Source organism: Globicephala melas, chromosome 5, assembly GCF_963455315.2.
Source record: "Globicephala melas chromosome 5, mGloMel1.2, whole genome shotgun sequence".
NCBI lineage: Eukaryota > Metazoa > Chordata > Mammalia > Artiodactyla > Delphinidae > Globicephala > Globicephala melas.
The window spans coordinates 15,049,018-15,062,132 of NC_083318.1; positions in this window are offsets into that span (position 1 = coordinate 15,049,018).

Here is a 13,115-nt window from a genome sequence, read left to right on the forward strand (position 1 = left end):
TCACTTATGTGGAATTCTTATAAAAATACAAAACCTGAATTTAATCATGTGACAGCACACTTACAATGAGGACTTGGCCATAAAATCACTGGCCATTGTCTATTGTCAAGGCCTTGAAACCTAACCAAAGAAAGAAACACTGTAACCGATTACAGAAAACTGAGAGGTGACATCCAAATGCAGTGTGAGATCCTCAGTTGGATCCTTGATCATAAATGTGTATTAGTAGGAGAAGTGGTTTATTAGTGGCTTCTATACATTATTTAATAGTGTAGTATCACTGTTAATTTTCTGATTCTCATACTTTCCTATGGTTGTACAAATGTTACCTTTTGTAGAAGCTTAGCGAAGGGTAAATGGGAATACTTTGTACGATTTTTACAACTTTTTATAAATCTGAAATTGTTTCAAAAAGAAATGTAAAAATTAGAAAAAGCATACATTGCAGCATGTGTAATGATAGCAGAAAGTATATATTCAAAATTAGCACATATACATGTGAGAATAATTTGGTCAAGAGGTTGTCAGAGAAAGATTTATTAAGGAGGGTAAAAGTTCATTGGTTTTGGAAAAATATTTTAAAATTCTCTAGATGAGCAAAGGTTTTAATTTGCTAATTTGAACATTCCAGTAGGGAGATATACAACAGCAAATAGCCCTTCTCAATCTTATCCAACTTTTTCTCGTGGAACCCCTCATTGACATAAGTTCCAAGAAATGCACTTTACTAAATGCTAATGCAAGCAGTGGGTAGCCAAGAGAATGTTTTTAGTATGGAATGGATGTGAAAAGATTAACCTTCATAGAAATGGAGTCCAATCATTTGCTCCAAAACATACATATGCATAATAGGGATCTTAGCTTGTGTCCACACCTTCAGCCCCTTGCTGGGACTCAGGCATACCTGGGTATATTTGGTGAGCTGATAGGACAAGCCCCAAAAGAGGTTCATTTGCACTGGGTTGAGGAAGCTTTTGGAAAAGACTTCATGCTTTGGCCATATATCTGGCAAACTGATAAAGTGGCAGGAAGTTAGTTTTGAAGAATCTGTCAGCAGAACAATACTAACAGTGACTATGATGACGATGATGACAAACTAACTGTATCAGAATAATTTTCCAGGCACGATGGATTTAAGCTGAACAGAGAGACTTATGTGCTGAATGGGAAGAATGGCAAGGAATAGATACTTCTTGGCTTGGTTCTATGTTTAGATCCCAGTGAATGAGGAAGTTGAAGTAAAACCTAAAAGACGCTCTTCACTACCCTGAATTAAACAGGGCTGTGCTAACCATGATATCGCACCATTCTCACAGAAACCTGCAGCTTCGGTCCCAAGTCTTTCAGCACTCTCAGATGATGCCGGCAGCAGCCAGAGCTTTTCCCTTGCTCTCCCTGATGAATCATTGGCAAAGATCACCAGCAAAACAGGTAGAAAGGGTTAGATCATGAACACATTTCTCATATACCCCAGAGCAATCCCCACAGTACATAAAGGTGGTTAACATTGGCATTTTGAGTTCTAGCCACTTTGTGAAACTATTTTGTGGTTTCTGTCTGGTGCTAGGGAAACCAGGAAAGGTCCTGTTCTTCCCATTCCTTCTACAGATCCACAGTGATTGGATATGGTTGTTCTTTGGTGTCATGGCTGACTTGGCCTACCTCACTGAGTTTCAATAAACAGCAACTGACATTATACTTTTAAGTAAAATCTGAGCAAATCAGTAAAGTGACTTGAATGCATTATGATTGCAAATAGGTATAAAACGTAACCTCCATAGCTAAAACTTGTTTTTCAATGTGCTCTGTGATATGTCACCATCACATTATTTTTCACGCAAAGAGAAATTAATTACTGCTGTATCTCTAGGTGCACGTGTGGGCACGTGTATGGACTGTAGGAAGGATGCTGGGAACGTAGAGTAGAAAGGTGTGAGGTGACTGCATTTAAGGGTTTGACTTATCATTTTAATTTGTTTAGTTATATATTTTTAGTGTACCACCTTTTGACCTTTCTATGCCACTTAGTGGTAGATTTCTTCTATATTTCCATTATCAAAAACTGTATGTATGTTACTCTAATTTCACAATTAAAGAGATGCACGAATCATAAAAATTTCTTTTTTAGGCCCTTTGGATAGTTGCCTTTTATAACATCCTCATTCTTTCAAGTATATTCCAGACTAGCCTGGATTTTCTTTGTGTTTTTGCTAGTGGTTCTGTGTACAACTATTTAGGATATGGATATATTTTCAATCACATGTCCTGTCTCAGTTTACCTTTTCCTGGACAAATAAAACTTTTTTTGTTGTAGTTGCTTAGCTACAGTACTATATACACTCTCAGATCTAGAGTTTTAATGAATTTTCCTGATATGAATATATTTCATGTGATTCTAATCCAAACAAAACATCTTATTCATTTTGCCACTGAATAGGAAATGATCCCAGCTGAGGAATACTCAGCCTCCTCTATGGTTTGCTAATAGGTTATTATTAACATCTTTTTGGGCAATTAAACTCCCTAGCTGGGAATTCTTCTTCCAAATGTCTAAGTTTTCCTTGCCTTCAACAAGAACAAGGCAGCTGCCCTTGGAGCACAACTCTGGGCCTAGTCAGTTGTCTGTGCACAGTCTTGTCACTGCTAGGGATGTTCCCGTCCAACTCGAGAGTTCGCTGCTGTTACATGAAAAGCTACTCAGGGTAGGAATAAAACTCCTAAGATGGTTGATACCATCTATTATTCCTGGGACCAATGAGGATTTGGGGAGAATAGTGGAAAGATGAACTGAATGCTGTGATATAATTTCACTCAGACGTGGGTTGCATGAAAAGATCAATATGGGTAAGGACAGTCTTAAGTTAAAAAATGCTGTCCTCTACACACAACCTCAAAACTTTGTCTTCTATCTTAGCTATTCTAAGCTCTCGGTAAATATTTCTGCTTCCATGTTATATATCTATACTTAGCCTCTTTTTAATTTCCCTGTAAGATAATAATAGTATATGGTAAAATAATGCCATGCTCATGAAAAAGCTTCATAATTCAAAAACAGGCTTACAAATGGGTCATCTTGTTTGGTCTTGAAAGCAACTATGTGAAATACATAGGGATTCTATTATTATTATTCATTTTTAAATCTGGATACCAGAGGATTTAAATGATTTGGTCATGTTCATATAAACACATATTAACAGGTTGAGGTCCAGGTCTTACAACTACGAAAATCAGGACTGTTCCAACCATGCTCTTCTCATACTCTTCCCTCACTGGTTCTTTCTCTCAGCTTCTTTTATTCTGCTATTGTCCTCATTTTGCCATAGTATTTGGTTACCTTGATGCTTGCTGTTTGTATAACTTCTTAATCCCTGTTTTTTGAATTCCTCACTCATAACTTCTTTTACCAAACCTGCATAAAATTATAAAATCATAGGTCTTTAATCTTAGAAGGCACAAACTTTATTCTAAATCCCAAAGAATGATTTTTTTCCACAAAATCCTGGATATATGTTCTTCTACTTTTTCTTGAGTATCTCATTCAAATTTTGATCCTAGTTTTGCAACCTGGAGCTAACAAAGTTTTGTTCTTTTAATACTCAAAGACAGATTTCATTTTCTAAAACCTCTATTTTTGTAGGCTTAAATAATCTTAATTTTATTAATTATTCATCCTTGGGTTTCAAATCAGTTAGAGATCTTTTGGATATAAGTGACAAAAAACATGATCCAAACTTAAACTTTATAAAGGAATTTATTTTCTTACACAACCGAAATATCTAGAATTAGGACTATCTACAAGATTGAATTGGTATAGTGTCAAAAACACTCCCATGGAGATTATAGAAGGACAGCATGAAGGAATTCTGGAGTAAGGGAAATGTTCTGTATTATGACTGTGGTGGTGGATACTCAACGCTCTGCATTTGTCAATGGCCATAGGACTATGGTTGGCCAAAAAGTTTGTTTGGTTAATGAATACGTTGTTAAATAAAGTTCTTGGTGAAGATGAAAAATGTGTCTTTTATTTTTACTTAAAACCAAACGAACTTTTTGGCCAGCCCAATATATAAAATACACCATAAAGAGTGTATTTTATTGATGCAAATCTAAAAAAACAATTAGTATGTGGGGATAACCCAAATTGGAATGGAATGTTTATACCTACTGTATTATGGGAGAAAAACCAACTATCTCCATGTTATCCTCACTAACAGTAGAATAATATAACATAGAACAAGAACTATATTTTTTTTTCTTATGTAGCAGATGAATTTTCTGGTGTTGTGTATGAAAGAAGGAAGGAGAAATAGAAATGCCGTCTTTGAATATTACTATACCATATAATAGTCAAAAAATGAGATATTCAATGTAGAAAAAATAATAGAAACTTATTGCTTTGGGTTTACTATGTTCAATATATGGGATTATATTTATATGTGATATGGTAATTACATTTATCTTAATATAGTTCAACAAAAGAAGAAATAATCATTATTTAAACACCTAATTCTATTCCTGACTAGGACTCAATTAGTTGTGTTGAAATCTCAAACCATGTAAATTCCAATATAATATTTTAGGTCATTCAGAAAGTTTTTACAATTGTTAGATCTCAATTTTTTTTTATTTAAAAGAGAGTAAACTAAGTGATTTCTCCAGGTTCTTACTTCTTGATTATTTGATTATACCCCTTGACTCAATTTATTCAGTTTCCCTCTTAGTATTTTTAAGTGCTTTTCTTCCTGTCAAGGAAAATAAAATGTGAGACAAAGAGTAGTATTTATTGGCAACAAGAGTATAGAATTCTATTCATGAAAACCATAAGCAGTCTTTGTGAAAAATACTACTACATTGTACTCAGGTCAAAATGAAAGCTTTTAGTTAATTATATTAATTCATTTTTTAAGAAGTCATTTTATATCCAGGTCTTTGCAGCAGAATGCTGTTATCAAAAGCATAGCTTACTTAAATACTTATTTAAAAAAAACAGCATTTATTAGCTAAAATACTTACTAGCTCTTAAGAAGATTTAGGGATCAAAGCTGTATTTATTTTTAATTCATCTAGTAAGCCATGCAAATCTTTAAGACACTATGTTTGTAATCACACTTCAAACGATGTCAGCCAGTGCACTGGATTTCGTGATGGCTAGGATACTTTAAAATCATTGAAGATATAATTTCTTTTCTTTCCATTAAGTCAAATTCTTCTTTAACATAAAAGTAAGAGTTAGACAAGCATCCAAAAGGCCCATTTGACTTGATTTTGTTTTTCTCATCTTTATTTTTTGCTTCATTTACATTCTCCTTTCTCATGCCTTTGAATGTAAAAATAAGTTGCCTTTTGAACGTTCTGGTATAGTTTAGCATTTATGTTTTAAATAACTTTTTCCATATGCTTGTTTTTGCCTCAGTGGGCTCTCTTTGTCTCAACTTTCTTCAATCCCTACTCCTAAATTAAGGGAAAAAAAATTCTTTAGTTTTCCTTGTTGTGTTTGGCTATGATGTGTAAAATCAGTCATTCCCAGCTCTCTCCTGTAAGTTTATAATTTTAATTAGCTTCCTTATAAAATTTCCCTCCTGACTCCATTTCCCAGTTAAAATAAGTTTCAACTTCCTTGACTCCCAAGAAGTGGGATGTGCAGGAAGACAGTGATTAAAGGATTAAAAAGAAACCTCTAGAAATCCTATTTCTTCTTTGAAGAAAATTAGGTCAAGTTTTGCCATGTTTTCTGCTTGGCTTCAGAGTTCATGGCTGGCCATCAATATTTGATGATTTAAAGTGGCTTTTGGCTCTCTCTTTTAAAAACAAGATTAGTTATGTTTGTCATATGAACTCCTACATTTGTGGTAGCACACACTAGAATTAAGGTTATTACTCTTTTTTCCATTACTGATGTTGTCTTTACTCAGAACCTTTTCAAGGATATTCCTTCTTGAATTGGAAGTTTTAATGCTTGGTCTTAGAGTTTGACCAATTACTATTCATCTGAGCTCATTCAAATCTTCAGACACAGAGTCAAAACAGATAATGGAGCATGGTGGACACAAGTGTGTTAATCCCCCTAAAATAAAAATAAATTAGGTAGTATCTATGCAGTCAACAGAATGGGATGTAACTGAAAGATATAGTCATTCCAATTTTCCAAAGCCTTTCACCAATGTCCTATTAGAAGCAGAATTTAGGAAAAAGATGTGATCAGACTGTTGGATAATACATTGAGAATGAAACTTACCTATTCTATTTTTCATTTTTCTTCTGTCCTGGAAATAAATTCAAAGTCAATGTAAATTACATGATTTGGGTATGCATTTTATTTGAATGTAGAATGATTAATTAAAACTCTTCTCATTTATTTTTCTGACATCACTTCTGTTCTCCATGCTCTCTAGAAGATCATAGATTGTGGCTTAGAGATTTTACATCCAGTATCCTCAATGTCTTTGGACAATGAGTGGTATTCTGGAGCCAGCTTATTCTGGATGAGAGCTGATTGTTAAATATTTAGGAATTTATGAACAGCTGTTAAACATAACTACTATTAAAAACATAAATATATAAATATATAATAAACCATATTCATTGTTCATTCATTGTTTCCTAATTATTATATGTTCCTGAGCTTATTTACATCTATTGTATCTGCCGTGTGGGAATACTGCTTTATGGTGTGCTACTGTTCATCTATTCCTAACTCTATATTCAGTGATGTCATGTTGGTGGTTTGAAATTGGTCATGATGGGAGTATTTACACTGTGTGAATGGAAAATGCTGCTAATCAGACCTTCTTCCCACACCTTTTACTCCAGAGAGTAAAAATTTTGCCAGCCTACCACTGGACATAGCGTACTTAAGAAAAGAACCTAGAACTAATTAAGATTCTTAAAATTGCATTATCCAAGTATCCTAATTTATCTTGGCCTTTGATTGTCATATTTATATGATTATTCTAGCTTTTGCAGGAGGAAAATATGGAAGTTAAACAGATATTGAATAAGATTGTGTTTCTCCAGCCTCTATCACCATTGTAAAAACTGCCTTCAAATTCACCTAGATTAGAGAATCAACTGATACAGTACTAAAAGCAATAAAATAGTTCAAGAAATTTAATACATGACCAAAATGACATTTCAACTCACTAGGAAAAGGCTAGAAGATAATCATTTTAGGGTAATTGGTATTGATTGGGAAAAACATAAAATTAGTTTCCAAACCCTCAAAAATTGTGAAGGGTCTGTAGTTTCCCCCTGCTTATAAGCTAACATATTGGCCTGCTATAGTTTCATTGATGCTGGCAGAAGAAATGAGCCTCTGGGGCCAGAGATGAAGTACAATTTTATTACTCACTACATTCACAGTGGCCAGAGTGTTATAATTTTTGTATCAGTTCCCCAGTGCTCATATCCTGCAGATTTTCACAAAGAGGGCCAGCCAGAGGCTACTTGCCACAAAGTGATTTACATTACAGAGAGGGATTCTTTTCTTAGGGAACTAATATAGTGGTCAGTAAGTATGCTTGTCCTGTGCTCTGGAAAGAAGCATTGTCCTCATATGCCAAGACTGTTCACGGTACCAACAGCCTTGAAGATAGACTGGAACATAGGACAGTTACTGCCTTGTTTACATGACATGCAGAAATGAGAGACCTGTGGAGCATTGTCTACCGACACCTACCCCAGGTCATTCATACATGCAGAAAATAAACACCAGGTGAATTAAAGATAAAAATGTAAACATAAATAAACAAGGTAATGGGTAAGTGATATTATACACGTTTTTGAAGAAAATAAAGCAGAAATGTTTTAGACCTTGTGGTAAGGGAGTTCTTCTTCAACAAGTGACAAGTTTTCTTCTTAAAGAAAGAAAATACTGATAAATGTAATTATAAAATCATTTTTTAATTTCAGAACAAAGTAAATGACAAATGACAGACTTGGAGAAATTACGTACACTCTTAATACTGACAACATTATGGTATTGCTGGAAATATGGTATGGCAATGCCTTAAAAACTCTCAAAGATTACTATCCAGAATATATACAGATTTCCTCTCAAGCAATCAAAAAAACAAAACAAACAACAACAACAAAAAGTTTAAGGTAATATAAGCAAACGGTATGATCAGGTTATTTACATAAGAAATAAAAAATACCAATAACAAATTTAAAGAATCCTCAATCTCACTGGAAATTAAATTCATGTTTTATCTTTTTAATCTTTCAGTTTGCTTAATAAGTAAACAAACAGACAAGTAACAAGTGTTTCTGAGTGCAGAGGGACATAAGCATTCCTGTACGGTGTTGGTAGGGGTATCATTTATTACAGTCATTTTAGAGGGTAACTTGGCATTATCTGTTCAAATTTATTATTCACATACCTCAAGACTCAGTAATGTTTTTCATGTTTACTCTGCAGAAACACTTGCTATATTCCCAAGGAGCCATGTATAGCAAAGGTATTAAAATATTGTTTGTCATATTGCAACATAAGAATAACCAAGATAGACAATAAAAAATTGCTAAACTGTGGTACTATTAACAGTTAAGTATCTTCAAGCCATTTTATGTACTGAAAATTATAAACTGCAAGCTGATTTCTACAACATGGTATCACTTATGTAAGTGGAGGGAAGGAAAGGAGAAGGAGGGAGGGGGAAGGGGGAGACAGAGAGAGAGAAAACACATTCACACATATATGTATAAAATGACCTAGAAGTGTATGTAGTAAATTCATAATTATAGTTTGAAGTTGATAGTCATCTTTACCTGTGTTGTTAGTTTTAAATTTATTTTATATTTTTATGTGTTATCTGAGTAATGAATGTGAGTAAAATATTTAATCAGAAAACATTTTCTGGCAATATTATATTTTTATCACATAAAGAGATAAAACATCCATATATTCCCATATTTTACTTTATGAATTCAACTGGTCCAGCCTGTTGAGTTTTTACCTATGTATTCACCCTTGGACCCTCTACTCACTTCAAGATACAGATCATGGAAAAACTAATTTACACTACAGGCATATATGGTCCTATTCTTTCTTTTATTTAACAACAACAAAAAAGGGAGAATGATAATGGAATTGAGGAAAGGCATCAATATCGTATCTTAAGTGACTGCTCATAGATTGAAACATCAGTATTTACCTCTACATAGTAAAATAGCACAATGAGAATAAAATATATGTTGACCAAAAAAAAATAATTTTGTATTGAAAAGGTAGAGGGATTTAATGATATTATGGTCAGTCTTCCTTGATTTGTCAGCACATTTGATTTTCATCTAATCCAATTTTGGTTCTTTCATGTAATATGATTATTTCATTACCTTCAGGATAACAATTAGCAGTTTGAACTGACCAACAAGCTATTTTTGCTTTGGAAACAGCTGGATGGCATTGTTTAATTTATTTGCTGAAGAAGTTACTCTTATACTTTCCTGTAGGTGATAATTGCTTTAAAGGTAATAACTACATTAGATACAGTAATGGTTTTGATGGTTAGAGAATATAGAACCAGAAACAGATGTCTTATATTATTAGATGATCAAAACATTTATCTAGAGCAATGATGGACCTTGCAAGAGTAGATTTTATATTTTATTCTGTTAATGATGCTTTGTTTGATTATGAGGTAAAACAAATGCAAAGTTTCTCAGAAGCTAGAAAAAAATGGTTCATTTAGCTTATATTATTCCTGATGAAGACCTAACAGAGCTGACATGTAAAACTCAGTTTTCACTCTTCTTTCTAATATGAACACATACACACTTCAAACAAATGGAAAAATATAGAGAATAATATAACGAGTATCCATGCATCTTTATCTAGGCTGGTGACATCTGAATAGTGTACACTATTTGCTTTTTTTCCCAAGATTATTTTTAAGGAAAGATCAATTATTTTTATAGTTGAAATTACATGTGTGCCGTTCCCTTTCTAAAATTTATTCTGTCCAGAAGCAAACACAATTTGGATTTAGTATTTATCTTCCTACATATGTTTCATACTTTTTGTGCATATGTATGTTTCAGAAGGAGTATCTATGTTATTTTGCAAGTTTTATAATTTCCCATTATTTATATCACATTCCATGTATCTTTTAAAAATTTCCTTATTTCTTTCAATTCAACATTGTTTTTGAGACTTAGCCAAGATAAAAAGTGGAGTTCTTTTAGCCTCAGATCTTCTTTGGTCTCTAAAATAGTCATTACAAATAAAGTGAAAGACTTTTATATTCCCATCCTCTGAGAACCAGTCTTTCTGTTCCTCCTGGAGATGAACACTATTATAAGTGTTATGACCAGTCAAAACTACTTGCACTTTTACTACATATATATGTACCTAGAAATAATGTTATATTGTTTTATGTGTTTGCATGTTGTAATTATGTACATTTTGCCTTTTTATCATAATGAAATTTTATTTTTAATTGTGACAGTATTTCTTGGGAATAACGTCTGTTTTTACTTGTGTGTATATAGCCACTCCAGACTTCTTCCCTTTATTGTTTGCATAGTTTATCTTTTTCTAGCCTTTTACTTTCAACTCATTTGTGGCTTCATGTTGAAAGGCACATAGCATATAGTTGGATCTTACTTTTTAAATTTAGTCTGATAATCTGCTCTTTATTTGGAGAACTTAGTCCGTTTATATTTAATATAATTGCTGATATGGTTGGGTATAGATTTCTCATTTTATAATTTTTTCTCTATTCTGTCTAATTTTTAATTCCTTTGATCCCTTCCTATCTTAACTTGTATTGATTAAATATTTTTTAATATTCTACTTTATTTTAGCTATAACTCTTTATATTATATTTAAGTATTTTCTCTAAAAATTATAAAACACATCTATAATTTATCACAGTTCCAATTAGTCTTTATAATAGTTGAGGAAGGTCATTGAGAGGACATGGCTGCTGTTTTACCTGGGCAATAGAAACACTGTCACCTCCTTCCCTGTCCTTGGAATGTATGCTTTGTTTGCCTTCCCCATGTGAGAAGTTGCCCAAGAACACAGCCTTCAGACAGTAATGTGGTGTTGAGACCATCTGAACGGTATATGTGACTGAACCCAGTTAAGGCCTCTGTATAAACTTTTAAAATTCTGGCAGGCAGGTGTAGAGGTCTACTCATTTTGTGGCTGCCCACGACAAGCCTCATATGTAATTTCCCTTGCTTATTAAACCTGCAACCTACCATCTGGAGTAGTCTGCCTCTTTTTTCAATCTACCTCAGCCCTCTGCACATGGAGACCAGTTTCAGATTACACCCAGGAAACTCTGAGGAGGTTGCCCTGTGAGCAATAATGGACTACTTTATGTAAAGTATGAGACACGTGTAACAGTTTAGTTTCATCTAAAATCCTCTCTTATCCTTTGTGATGTGTTGTCATATGTATTAGGTTTATCTGTATTAAAAATTCAGTAGTAAAGCAATATAATTTTGCTTCAAAGAGTCATTTTTCTTTTCAAGAAATTAAGAAGAGAGAAGGAAAAATATATATCTCATATTTGTCCATAAAATTGTCATTTTTATTGTTTTATGCTTTCTTGTAGATTTGAGTTTCTATCGGTATGGAGTTATATCTCTTCCTTCCTTCAGCAAATGACAATGTTGAATAGAAATGGTGAGTGCAGACAACTTTTTATTTCTAATTTAAACATATGGCTTCTCATGTTCCTTATTTTAAATAATATTATTGTAGGTTAATCATGCTTATTATTTTCTATATTTACTAAGAGTTATTATCATGAATGAGTGTTTAATTTTATTGAAGCATTAACTATATTTAATGGGATAGTCATGTTTACCTTCTTTAATCTGACAATATAGTGAATGTCATACCTAGAATTTCTAACTAAAGCCAATTTTTGTATTCCTAGGATAGAGACAACTTTTAAATGATCATTTCTTAAAAATAGTATGAAATTTGAATTATTTTGGATTTTTATATTTATATTAATGAGTGATATGAATTTTTAATTTTCTGTTTTTAGTACAGTCCTTTCTCTGGTTTCTTATTACTAAGTACATTCTTTAGTAGCTCTGTGAGTAACAGTATGTTAATGGCAAGTTGTCTCAATTTTTGTTTCCCTGAAAGTACCTTAATTTTATTCTCATCTTGATTGATATTTTTCTGGGCCTATATTAATTATCAAAAATTATTTTTTCAGCACTTTGAATGTATTATTGCATTTTTTCTGGCTTCCAGTTTTTTTGTGAAACCAATCAGAGTAATTTTATTTTTCATAATTCTTTAGTAATTTGTCTTTTCACTTTAGTTGCTTTTAACTTCTCCTTTCTCTTGAGGTTCTATAATTTTTGTTACTATACATTTAGGTTTAAATTCTTTTTCACTTATTACATCCAGTTATTGTTGCACTATGAAATATGAGTTTAAGCAGTCCCTTAAATGTGTTAATGTCTCAACCATGATTTTTTAAATTTTGTCTCTGTGAATTCTGTATAGTCTTTCATTTTAGAAATCCTATTATTCAAAAATTTTTTGAATAGAATGATTTCCTCATTCTATCCTTGATGCTCTTTAACCCCTCTTTCTTATTTTCTATTTCTTTGTCTCCGTGTGTTCTGACCCATGCTTCTATTTTACTCTCAAATATCTCCCATGTTTTCTATGAGGTATTTTCTTATGTTTTTATGTGGTTACTGTATTTCATTATTATTTAAAATATATTTATCTTATAGTTTTATCTGAGAGGATTACTAGTTGAAGTACTTGGTGGTCTAATTATGTTGGTGTTATGCCTACTTACTTTTGCTTATAGTGTTTTATAATTTTGGAATTGTGAGCTTCTTTTTAATATACATTTAGCTGTGGGAATCTTTTGAAGTTCAAAGGAGGATTTGATTTACTTTTACCAGGGACCCATTTTGTTGTTGTTTTTTTAGCTTGCAGTGACCCCTATTCAAGCAAATAATGTAAATTTAAATACCTATTGTATGTCATGGTAGATCCATGAAATAAGGATTTGACTTACTTCTACCAGAGACCCTTTTTTTTTGTTAATTTCTTAGTGTGCAGTGGTCTCTGTTCAAACAAAAAATATAAATTTAAAAATCTATCATATGTCATAGTAGATCCAAGA